We start from the raw sequence: 13,233 nt of genomic DNA, 5'->3' as shown, positions 1-13,233 counted from the left end.
TTTGATTAAAAATAATAAGCTGGAATGTTGCAAAACAAAATACTAGCCTCTAGCATCCTATGTATGTCCAGAAATTCCTTTGAGCCATGAAGCAGTATAGGTAGCTTATAAGGACAGTTTAATGATGTCACAGATAAAATTCTAAAATAAAGGAAAAATGGGAAGTGAATCAGCACAGTAACATGGAGACAGAATTGGGGGGTATGTTGAGTAGGTAAAGGAAAAAGTCTGAAAATGGTATAGAAGAATAAATGGTTGCAAACATGATTTGACACAGGCCCCACTGGTATGGTAAGGAGTATCCCTGGAGATGAGTTTGTCTTCTGGTAAATTGGTGTTGAATAATTTGCTAAACTCACTTGAATGGCCTTTTTAAGAATAGACAAGACTCCCATAGTACCCAACTTGTGAATGCACTCATTGCAAATTCTTAAAATTTCAGATATGATGCTAGTCAAGATGGTTATCTGCCGCTGCCTTAAACCAGTGGGCATCATTTGTGAGCCACATAGGCACATCGGGAGGAAACAACCAGTGGTGACCAATGGCTGCTTAGTCCAGCTGAATGTGATTTCTAAGGATTCCATTTACACACCAGGGGTAACCAGTATCAATTGGTCAAATAAATATGTTTATTTGGAGCACAAAAACAGGAAATGGTTGGGTCATTAGATAACCAAAAAATGGGACACTTCATAGTGAGGATATGGAGATTACAGAGAATCTGAATTCATTGCATATGTAATCTGTCTTTACAAAAGATACCACAGATACATAAGCCTGAATGGAACAATTCAATCAAATTGAAATAACAAGAATATACATTTTAGGACATCTTGAGAGACTATACATAACAACCTGATCCTGAAAAGTTTTTAAAGCACCCAAATGTGAATTTGTTGACCTATCAAAAATATGTAACTTGGCATTCAATTCAGGCTCAGTGCCAAAGAATTGGAAGGCATCCAATGTGACACATTTTTTTTAAAGGGATCTAGCTGGAGACGACTGTGTTAATAATGTAATAGTTGGATTTTCAAATACCTTTGTCAGAGTACCTTATTAAAGACTTGGTTATCTTAGTGGCCATAGGAATTAAAACATCTGTCATTTTATGGACTGCAGATAGTTAAAAAAACAGAAAGCAAAGAATAAGAATAAATAGACAATTTTTTCAGGACAAGGAGTAAGAAGTGAGTCTCCCTTAAGGATCTGTGGTTGGACTACTGGACTTCAAATTGTTTATCAATGATCTTGACTTAGTGATAAGCAATGAACTGGCCAAGTTTGCAGATGAAATTAAGCAATTCAGGTTGGTAAACAAACAGGATTTGAAGAACTCCAGAAGGATCTATTTAGATTGAATGTCAACCAATGACCGACATAATTCACTCTAAATGCAAAGTATACAATTGAATCAAAATCATTACCTTCATATTAACACTGATGGGGTCTGAATGTCACTAACCAAGAAAAATATAGTGGTGTCATAATGGATAGTACAAGTATGTTAGCTTGGTTTTTGACAGCTTTGAATTAGATTGAATAAATTAATAGAGGACAGGTCTATCAAGGGCTATTGATCTTTAAGATTCACTGTTACTTAAAGGTTGGGACAGTGTGCCTCCAAGTACCAGTTGCAGAAGCCAAGGGTGGGAGGAGGGCATGGCTCTGCCTCTTCTTGCAAGTACCTGAGAGGCATTTGGTTGGCCTCAGGGGGAAACTAAATGCTAGACTATGATGGGTCTTAGTCTGGATCCAGCAGGGCTGCTGTTATATGCAGAAGTATATCTTTCTATCTAGGGAAAGAAATTAAAAATGGATATCTATATCCTCTTGTTCACAAAAGAGTTATGCTAATTTCCCAGTAATAGTTCTGAGTTTAAGTCATAGCTTTACGTTTATATTGGCAGTACAGTAATTTTGAAACATCACAGTCCCTTTAAATAAAATAGTTGTTTCAGTGCTCTGACTGGAATACACATGTAGACTTTTAGATCAGGAGCAAAAAAATATTCCATGGCTCACCTGGAATAGCCTCCTGCTGAGAAACAGCACAAGGAGTCCCTCCATACCTAACAAAATGTTGATCTTTCTCATTTGGTTTTCAACTGCTGCTATGAAGTGGGTTTCAGCTTTCCCTGTAGCCTTCTCTGACCCCTCCGATACTCTGAGGTTTGTCAACAACTGTTAAGCTTTTGTGACTTGTAGCTTAGCCATTGAGTCGTCTTATCATTCTCGCAACATTATTAATCATTGACACTTACCAAATTCAAACACTGCATTAACTCAAAATAATAAACATTTATTCTCAGAATTAAATCTTTGTTTTAATATGTTCTTTTTATTAAGGAAAGAAGGAAAAAAATTCTCAATTCCAGCTCTATTCCTGGTGACTACTTGGACACATCAGTACAGTTTTCTTGAGTTTAGAAGTGGTTTGCCTGTCTTCTTCCAGTAAATTTTTCAACTTCACACTTTAACCCAAAGCCCCAAAGGACTCTGGGGCAAAGGGTTTCCACAGGGGCAGTCAAAAAGTCAAGATGGCAGGTGCAACTACATGATCAAAGCCTCATCCCTTTTTAAAGAGGGTCGTTGCATGTACGTGAAAGGGGGCAGGGCTTTGATCCTGTCCTCCATCTTGAGTTTTTTGATCATGCTGTGGATACCCATGCCTGACTTCCATCCATGTGCTAACCAGGTCTGACCCTATTTAACTTTTGAGCCCAAACAAGATTGAGATACTGCTATGGGCTAACAATTAATTAGGATTATTATAAATAACAAGACCAGATACATTCAATCATACAATAATTGAAAAATAGCATATCGTAAGAAAAATCCTATAAGTTACTTCATTATAATATATACATTTATCTATGGCCTAACATTTTCCAATTCATAATCTGCATATTTAAATAAGTTAGCTGATACCACAGTTCGTGTGTGTGTGTGTGTGTGTGTGTGTGTGTGTAGTTAACCCAGCCAGTGAGTATAATGAGGCTTATACCAACAGAACCAGGTATTAGAAAGCAGCTTTATTGTACTTTTTTTTCAATTGGAATAGAAATTACTGTAAAAACATGATATATGGCTTCCGCCATATTTCTATGATACAATGCTGCTTCAGGCTTCACTTAACTATTGCAGTGGTCCTGGGAACCTCTGAATTCTTACAAAGTTCCATGTACAAAATAATTTCCCCAGGTCAGTGTTACTATGCCATTTGCAACAAGTGCAGATACCAGCTCTTTTCTTGCCAGTGGATTGTATGTGCTCCACTGTTGATCATGCATGAGTTGCTTTGTGTGAGATGGGTGGCTATATAAATGTGACAAATAAATAAATAAATAAATAAATAAATAAGCTAAAAGCTTCATAGATTCAATACTTATCTATTACTTTGTATGTGGAACAGATTGGAAGGGATGTAAAAGAATGGTGCATGAGCTGGTTTGAATCACAGGGTTGACTAGAGCAGTTAGAATTAAACTAAGAGGGAAATGGTAACTATACCTGAACTCTCAGCAGACGGCCCAAACTAGGTGAGAGTAGCCATCTTTGACTCTTGGTGAGATAGGGGATTTGTCTATCCCAGCGTGTGAAGTCTAGCCCTGGCAGATTGAGTGGAGGAGGCTGATCAATGGTCCAATGGTCAAGAAAGCAGGCCCAGCAGGCGTTGTGGAGCGCTAAGAGCACGACAAGACACTTAGACATCCTGGTAATCCGCTGCAGCAGGAGAGATCTCCAGCCATAACAGTTCTCTGTGCCACTGGATTAAGGTCTCTCATGCTGAGAGAGTGGGACTGCCCCTGCACAACAGCTGTTCCACTTAAAACTTCGTCATGCACAGGTTTCTGTTGTGCAATTCATCTTCATCTACAACTCATCTGCAAATCATCTCAGTCCAAACCTAATTTATTGAGTCCTGCAGCAGTGAGGGAGTGGCAAAGCAACAGGTGGAGATGACCACTGGCAGTTGACACAAACCTGCACATGGTTGGCCCTTGGACCAGTGGTCATTCATCTCAGTACCTGGGGCAGCAGAGATGTCCAGCAGCATCCAGGGCAACTGGACAGCCCTTCTAGGATAGCATTGTGCATCCTCACATGTGGGAAGGGGTTAGAAAAGTTACCCTAAACATTACCTGCCCCACAACATCTAGCTAACCACAGCTGGCAAATCATCCCCTTAGCAGTCAAGCATCAAAAAAAACCAAAAAAAAACTCATTTTCAGAGCCTGGAACGTCAGCACCTTGCTGGATAGGGACAAGGTGTCAAGGCCTGAAAGACAAACAGTACTCATAGCAGCCATTATAGCATTGACACTGCTGCACTCAGTGAGACTAGGCTGGCAGACGAGGGTTCATTGCAGCGAGTGGATATACATTTTTTTGGAAAGGGAAACCACAGACTGACAACAAGACTCATGGGGTAAGTTTTGCAATCAAAACTGCTTTGCTGAAAAACATCTCTACTCTACCCACTGTAATAAATGAACACATTATGAAGTTCCACTGTCCTCTCAGCAAGTCCCAGTATATCACCATTGTCAGCGCTTATACACCAACTCTCATGAGTCCAAGCAAAGACAAGGTTTCTATGGGGACTTGGACCAGATTATTTGAACAACTCCTGCCAGTGACAAACTCGTCATTCTAGGCGACTTTGGTGCTAGGGTGGGAAAAGACAGCAACAACTGAGTCCTTGTGAGACATGGGGTGGAAAAACTAAATAGCAATGGCCTATTGCTATTGCCTTCTGAGCAAATGTGCCAAACACAACCTGTGCATCACTAACATGATGTTCAGACTTGCAAACAAGTACAAAACAACCTGGATGCATCCCAGGTCCAAACACTGGCACCTACTTGACTATGTCATAGTACATCAGTGCGACCTTAAAGTTGTCTCCATCACTGGAGCCATGTGAGGTACTAAGTGCTGGACAGATCCCAGCCTCAACCTGCGCATAGCCCCTTTACATCATAAGCAACCAAGGACTGTCAGAAAGTCATTCAACATCAGCAGACTGCAAGATTCAGGCCAAGTCCAATATTTCCAAGATGTACTTAATGAAAAACTTTCCAGCAATTTACCGCTTGTAGGAACCTGTTCTGAAAAGCTGATGTAGTTTAAAGATGTCATCATGCAGACTGCAACAACTGTACTCAGACTGAAAACCCAGGTGCATCAAGACTGGTTTGATGAAAACCATGAGACCATTTCGGCAGCCCTCCAAACCAAGAACAAGGCCTATGCAGACTGGTAGAATGATCCATCATCTGTTTCAAAGAAAGATAAGTTTAAGCACCTGCAGTCCAAAGTACAGATGAACTGCGAGAAATGCAGGATAAGTAGTGGCAAAGAAAGGCTGAGCAGGTGGAACGCTATGCAGACATGCATGCCACCAGAGAGTTCTTCAGTGCCATAAAGTCAGTTTATGGCCCTTCTAAATCAGGATGTTCCCCCTGCTGTCATCTGATGGGTTGAGCCTGATCAAAGACCAGGAAGGACTGAAAAACCACTGCGCTGAACACTTTTCCAACCTACTCAATAGGCTGTCCACAGTTGATCATGATGTCTTACAACAGATTCCTCAGCTGCCAGTCTTGGATGCCTCCCTCTACTGATGAGATCAAGAAAGCAATCTTGTAGATGAACTCAAAGCAACAGGACAGGATTACATTCCTGCTGAGGTCTACAAAGCACTAGACCCAAACACCTTACAGGCATTCCAAGGCATCTTGGAAGATATTTGGTCCACAGAGGAGATGCCTGACGACTTCCGCAATGCCTTCATTGTGGCTCTCTACAAAAATAAGGGAAGCAAATCAGACTGTGGAAACTACAGGGCTATCTCACTGCTGTCCATTGTAGGCAAGGTCTTTGCCTGCATTCTCCTGAACAGACTTGTCACTGTCTGGGAAAGGAACCTCCCAGAGGCGCAATGTGTCTTTCAGCCAGAATGGAGTACAGCGGACATGATATTTGCTGTGAGGCAAGTCCAGGAGAAGTGCATCAAGCAGAACAAGCCTCTTTACTCTGTCTTCATTGACCTGACAAAGGCATTTGACACTGTAAACAGGGAGGCTCTCTGGATCATCCTGAGACATTATGGATGCCTGAGAAAATTTGTGAAGTTGATTCAGCTACTCCAACAGAATGACAGGACGGTAGTACATCAGCTGCATTTGCCATTTCCTATGGGGTAAAACAGGGTTGTGCACTAGCCCCAGTTTTGTTCAATCTGTTCTTTGCATGTTGTCATGTGCTGTCCAGGGTCTGAAGGAGGAAGTGTATATCAGGTACCGATTGGACAGCTCTCTCTTTGACCTTCATCACTTGAACACACAGATGAAACACCTCCATACAGTCATCCAAGAAACCCTCTCTGCTGATGACTATGTGTTCCTGGTGCACAAAGACAGTGATCTACAGATGATGCAGAACAAATTCTCAGGCACTGCTATTCTCTTTGGCCTATCAGCCTGAACAAGACTGAAGTACTTTACCAGCCGGTGCCAAGTACCAACTCTGTAGAACCAAAAATCACTTTTAACAACACACAGCTAACAAGTGTAAACAGCTTCAATACTTGGGAAGCATCATCTCGAGTGAAGGCTCTTTGGACAAAGAAATTCACTCCAGGATCAGCAAGGTCAGCCACGTACTAGGGTGGCTGCATACTGGAGTGCTCAATCAATACAACATCCATATCTCCACAATGCTGAAAGTCTACAGAGCTGTGGTTATCCCTTCTCTCCTATATGGATGTGAGTCCTGGACTCTGTACCAAAGGCACATCAAACAACAGGAGAAATTTCATATGCGCGCTTTCCACTGCATCCTCAGCATTCGTTGGCAAGACTCTGTCTCTGGAGGTTTGGATCATGCGGAGTCCACCAGCATTGAGTCCCTGATTATCAGAGCCCAGATGTGGGTGGGACACGTCACCAGAATGGATGACCACCATATGCCTCGCCAGTTGCTCTATAGTGTACTGGAGTCTGGGAAGAGACCTCGAGGACGACCATGCAAGCGCTACAAAGACACTGTGAAAGAAACCCTATGCCACTATGACATCCAGCCAAGGGAACTAGAAGCTGCAGCTGCTGACAGAACCTGCTGGTGAGCCCTGTGCTATGAAGCTTCCACCGGCTTTGAAGACAGGTGCTACCAAAAACTGATAGAAAATCGTGAGCAGCATCACAGAATAACATCCATGGTTATTGTAACAATGGACTTCCAGTACCCCCATTTTGCTGGACTCTGTGCTTCCAGACTGGGACTTCAGAGCCTGGAGGACTACCATATACCTGAACTTCGCAATAAAGTCCAGTTTGGCTTATCTCAAAAAGCTATACAAGAACAAACTTAATTAGGACCTGGATGAGAGACTATCAAGAAATCTCAAGGCTGTAAGCTAGACTGGGAATTTGAAAAAAAAAGTATCCTGAAGACAATGGCTAGCCACCTTTGTATCGTTGCCAAGAAAATAGCATAGACATGTCTGTGAAGTCACTTGAAGTCAAGCTTAATTCAAAGGAGACTTTGCCTTAACAAAATGCAAAAATTAACTGCTATTAACTGTGATATTTTTTTCTACATCCTATATAAAATATACTTTTTCTTTCTGACCGGGAAAAAAATATATCTATATTGGAAACAGTAGTGTTTGCCGATTGCTAATTGCTAGGAAATATTTTATATTTTTGATTTTTACATTTTACAGAAGAAAAATCCAATTTCATAGAATCATAGGGCTGGAATGGACCTTAGACTTCATCTAGTTCAGCCTCCTGCTCAGTGCAAAATCTACTAGGGCAGGGTTCCTCAACCTTGGCAACTTTACGCTGGGGAATTTTGGGAGTTGAAGTCCACCCGTCTTAAAGTTGCCAAGGTTGAGGAACCCTGTACTAGGGCATCCCTGACGGATAACCAGCCAGCCTCTGAAGACCCCTTGTGAAAGAGAACTCACCACTTCACATGGCAGCCTGTTCCACTAGTTGACAGCTCACGCCATCAGAAGTTCTTGAAGTCTAGCCTAAACCTACTTCCTTATAGTTTTAGCTCATTGCTTTTGGCCTTGACCTCTGGAATAACAGAGGATAAATCCACTCCTGCTTCTATGCATCAGCCTTTCAGATATTTGAAAATTGCTACCTTATACATTTGATAGATAAATAAATAAATATCTCCATCATCTCTTCTGTAGGCTAAAGATACCCTGATTCCTTAACCATTCTTCACAGGACTTGATTTCCAGGCCTCACCATTCTGGTAATCCTCCTCTGAATTTGTTCACTGTCTTTTCTTTTGAACCACATTAAACAGTATTGACAAAGGGGGGACTAACCAGGACAAAGTAGAGAGGAACAATTACTTCCTGTAATCTCGACTATGTGCTCCTGCTAACGGACTACAAGATAGCATTTGTCATCTTAGCAGCTACCTCATACTGCTGTTCCTTTTCACATGGATTTCTGCCATCCCATTGTATTTTTCATTTTTCCTATCCAGACATTGAACTTTACATTTCTCCCTGTTAAATTCCATCCTATTAATTTCAGCCCACTACTCAAGTTATCTAGGTCTTTTTGAAGCTTCTCTTCCCCCTTTAAAATATTAGCCAGATATCCCTACCTTGTGTCACCTGCATACTTGATAAATATCCCCTCAACTTTCTCATCAAAGTCACTAATAAAAATGTTGAACCATACAGGGACCAAGGCAGAGCCCTGTTGCACTCTACTCAATACTCCTTCCAAGCTGAAGTGAAACCATTAAACACACTGTTTGGTTTCAGTCATTAAGAATTGTGAGTCCATCCAACAGTAGTTCATCTAGGCCAAATTTTACCATTTTATTAAGAAGAATGTCCTGATTTTTATTTTATTTATAGGCTTTGCTGAGGACTATGTATACTATGTCTCCATCCTTCCCTGATCTACTAAACTAGTAACTTTATCGAAGAATATAGATTAATTAGCATGATTTATTTGCAAGAAACCCATGCTGATTTCCGTTAATTGTAGCATGCATATCAAAGTACTCACAAACATGTTGCTTAATAATCTTTTCAAGAATTTTGCTCAATACAGATATCAATCTGATAGTTCTGTTGCTTCTTGGGTGGTCCTCCTTCAATTCTTGAAGCTAGAGATATTTGTTCTTTATTCTTCTGGAACACTGCCAGTCCTACAGGAGATCCCAAAGATTTCTGAGAGTGATTCTACTAACAGTTCAATATTTTAGGATGTAATATGTGGCTCTGGAGACTTGAATTTGCTTAAATTAGCCAAGTTCTTTCTTACCCTCTCCTTTTCTTTCCTAAGTTATAGTTCTCTCTTCTTCCTAATGGTTGAATGTGTCAGTGAGAAAAGACACAAAATAGCAGTTAAGAAGTTCTACCCTCTCACTACCTTTGCCTTTTAACGGATGTATACTTTATTTGCCTAAGAGTTACAGAAAGAAAACTGTTTTACAGTTTTTCATATTTCTTACAAGCCTCAGTTCATTCCAAGTTTTAGTCTTTCTGACACAATTTCTACATTTTTTGGAACGTACCTTGCATTCTTTGGTTATGTGATGCTTGTTCCATTACACACACACACATATATATACACACACACATATACATGCGCACACACCTTTTTTTCTTCACCATTTTAGAGAGAAAATATATATCCATGATGACCTTTTTAGATTTCTGCATAAATATCCATGATGGCCTTTTTAGATTTCTCCCATTTTCTTTGCATAAATTGTTAACTGTCCTTTTAGTATCATGTTTTCTAGGACTTCCCATCCTTCATAGACATTTTTCTCCTTCAGGATTTCAAGCCACTGTATCCATCCTACCATCCCTGGGAGTTCAACAAAATATTCTGAGATTCAGTGCTCTGATCTAATTCTTTTCAGTTCCCCCTCTTCTCACATCAAGCCTTTATTACAGCCATAAGGCAAGCAGTCAGATATAGATGAAACAGATAAAAATGAAAAAAATGAGAGGCTAAAAAGAAAATTAATTAATACAACTTTTCAGATGCAAAGACAGGCACATGGCGCATATAGAAACAGAGTTTGGCAATCCAGAAAGATATATCTGAACAACAGAAAGGAGAGGTGGCAAACAGAAAACATGTTCTCTGCCAGGGAATTTCTTCAGGATAGGATGGATAAAAGTCATCCAAGATTCCTTGCAGGGAAAACAAAGAAAGAACATATGGCTCAAAGACACAACTGAGCCATTTCCACAGGATGTATACTGTACATTGATGTAGGGGTATATTTTTATTACAACCCAACAGAGTGACAGAAGGCATTGCAATCAGTCTGGCTAAAATGCAGGTCCAGCAACAATTCAGGACTCTGATAGAGAAGTAGGAAGCTGGCACATACCCTTCTCAAAAGGCCCCACATGCTATGAGGCTGGGAACTGGACTTAGAAAGATTTGAAGTCAGTGTCCCAAACACATTGCTTGAGGATCCTTGTGGTATTCTCATAGCCTAAAGGGCAAAAGCTCTACAACTAGAGTCTTAGGGAGTAAAGTTTGCCAATAACTTTTGTCCCCTCGATATCATGACGTCAAGAAAATAGAATCCCTTGTTCTTTCTTCTACTCTCTGACAAATGATGTTGCTTGAGAGGGCAAGAATTTGTTAGTCCTCTGATTCTTGGTAGAGTTAGATCACCAGCAAATGTCAGGATTTTATATTTGGATTTTATTTAAAACATACATTGCCCTTAAAGAAAGATTCCAGGGTGAATCACAATAATCCAAGAGCTAAAAATGTACCATTAGTTGCTTTCCAGAAGCTAGATTTGTACAAACAAAACTAGTTTAAGATAGCATGTTGTGCAAACCAAGAAAATTGGTTTAATTCATCAAACTATGATTGTTAAACATGGTTAATTATGCTATGCAACCTGGGTATGGTAATGCATTGTGTACATACTTGCATTATGTCATGGGTTGGGTGCATCTTTTTAATTGAAATACTGAGCAATGGTGAGGATGCTTGGAGTTGTAATTCAAACAAATCTTCCTGGGGATCATCTTTGGGAAGGTTGATAACAGTCAGTCAATTTTATCCAGCCACCCTGGATTCTGAAACTTCATTGAATTTCAAGATTTTTCAAAAATGGCAGATGTGAGACTAAAATTATTCAACAGAAAAATCCCCTCTGGTTGTATTCAAATGTTATATTCAATCATAGGTTGCTTAATAAATCACAGCTGGCTGGCTTTGTACAGTCACAATGGTTGGGTTCATACAACACAAAAACCAAAAACACATTATAACTTAGCCTTAACAGCAGCCATTGTTTCAATGGTACTAAACCTGTCTCCAAAGAATCGTTTACAGTACTATTTTCCTTAACCAGACCTCCATTCTAACTGCCTTAATTGGCCATGGGCAGTAAAGATTAAGTGACAGCTTATAAGGGTACTTATTAAACACACAAATAGCCTTGTTTGCTAGTAAGCTCCATCTGAAGGAAGAAAGGATGTTTCACTGTTAATAAAGGTAATATTTACAAGCTTCCATATCAGAATAATAATACCCCTGGTTCTCACACACTACAAGCTTTCAGAATTCCATTCCCAAAATTCTCCTTCCAAGCAGATATTAAGTAAGGCCAAGTCTCACATGAAGCCAATGAAATAAAAAAAAGAAAGAAAGGAGATCAAGTTGCAACAAAGCACCAATTCTTAGTGGAAAGAATGGCTGGAAATGGCAAGGAGACAAACATCAGCCAGGAACAGAACTTGTGAATCAGTCTGCTTTAGGTCAACCATCTACAGTGTATTTGGAAAGTATTCAGACCCCCTTCACTTTTTTCAATTTTGTTATGTTGCAGCCTGATACTACAATCATGCAAATTCATTTTTTTTCTCATTAATCTACACTCAGTACCCCATAATAACAAAGTGAAAACAGAATTTTAGAAATGTCTGTAAATTTATTAAAAAGAAAAAACTGAAATATCACATGTACTTAAGTATTCAGACCCTTCACTCAGTACTTTGTTGAAGCACCTTTGGCAGCAATTACAGCCTCAAGTCTTTTTCAGTATGACAAGACAAGCTTTGCACACCTGGATTGGGGGATTTTCTGCCATTCTTCTTTGCAAATCCTCTCAAGCTCAATCAGGTTGGATGGAGACCGTCAGTGGACGGCCATTTTCAGATCTCTCCAGAGATGTTCAATAGGGTTCAAGTCAGGGCTCTGGCTGGGCCGCTCTAGGACATTCAGAGTTGTCCCTAAGCCATTCCTATGTTGTCTTGGCTGTGTGCTTAGGATCGTTGTCATGTTGGAAGGTGAACCTTCGGCCCAGTCTGAGGTCCTGAGTGCTGTGGAACAGGTTTTCATTGAGGATATCTCTGTCTTTTGCTCCATTCAGCTTCCCCTCAACCCTGACCAGTCTCCCAGTCCCTGCTGCTGAAAAACACCCCCACAGCATGATGCTGCCACCACCATGCTTCACTGTTGGGATGGTATCGGGCAGTTGATGAGTGATGAGTGTCCTGCAGACATAATGTTTAGAACTGAGGCCAGACAGTTCAATTTTGGTTTCATCAGACCAGAGAATCTTGTTCCTCACAGTCTGAGCATTCTTCAGGTGCTTTTTGCAAACTCCAAGTGGGTTTTGCACTGAGGAGAGGCTTCTGTCTAGCCACTCTGCCATAAAGCCCAGTTAGGTAGAGGGCTGCAGTGACGGTTGTCCTTCTAGAATTTTGTCTCATCTTCACAGGATCCCTGGAGCTCAGTCAGAGTGACCATCGGGTTCTTGGTCACCTCTCTTACTATGGCTCTTCTTTCCTGATTGCTCAGTTTGGCCGGGCAACCAGCTCTTGGAAGAGTCCTGGTTGTGCCAAACTTCTTCCATTTGAGAAATATGGAGGCCACTGTGCTCTTGGGAACCTTCAGTGCAGCAGAAATTTTTTTGTAGCCTTCCCCAGATTTGTGCCTTGCAATAATCCTGTCTCTGAGCTCTGCAGGCGGTTCCTTTGACCTCATGGCTTTTGCTCTGATACAGTATGCATTGTCAGCTGTGAGGCCTTCTATAGAGCAGTGTGTGCCTTTCCAAACCATGTCCAATCAATTTAATTTACCACAGGTGGACTCCAATCAAGATGTAGAAACAGCTCAGCAACAATCAAGGGAAATGGGAGGCACCTGAGCTAAATTTCAAGTATTGTTGCAAAGGGTCTGAATACTTAAG

This window comes from Python bivittatus, unplaced genomic scaffold (genome assembly GCF_059951505.1).
Source record: "Python bivittatus isolate LINGU-HERP-01145 unplaced genomic scaffold, Pbiv_v1 ctg000070_np1212, whole genome shotgun sequence".
In the NCBI taxonomy this organism is placed as follows: Eukaryota; Metazoa; Chordata; class Lepidosauria; order Squamata; family Pythonidae; genus Python; species Python bivittatus.
This window is presented reverse-complemented; position numbering follows the sequence as displayed.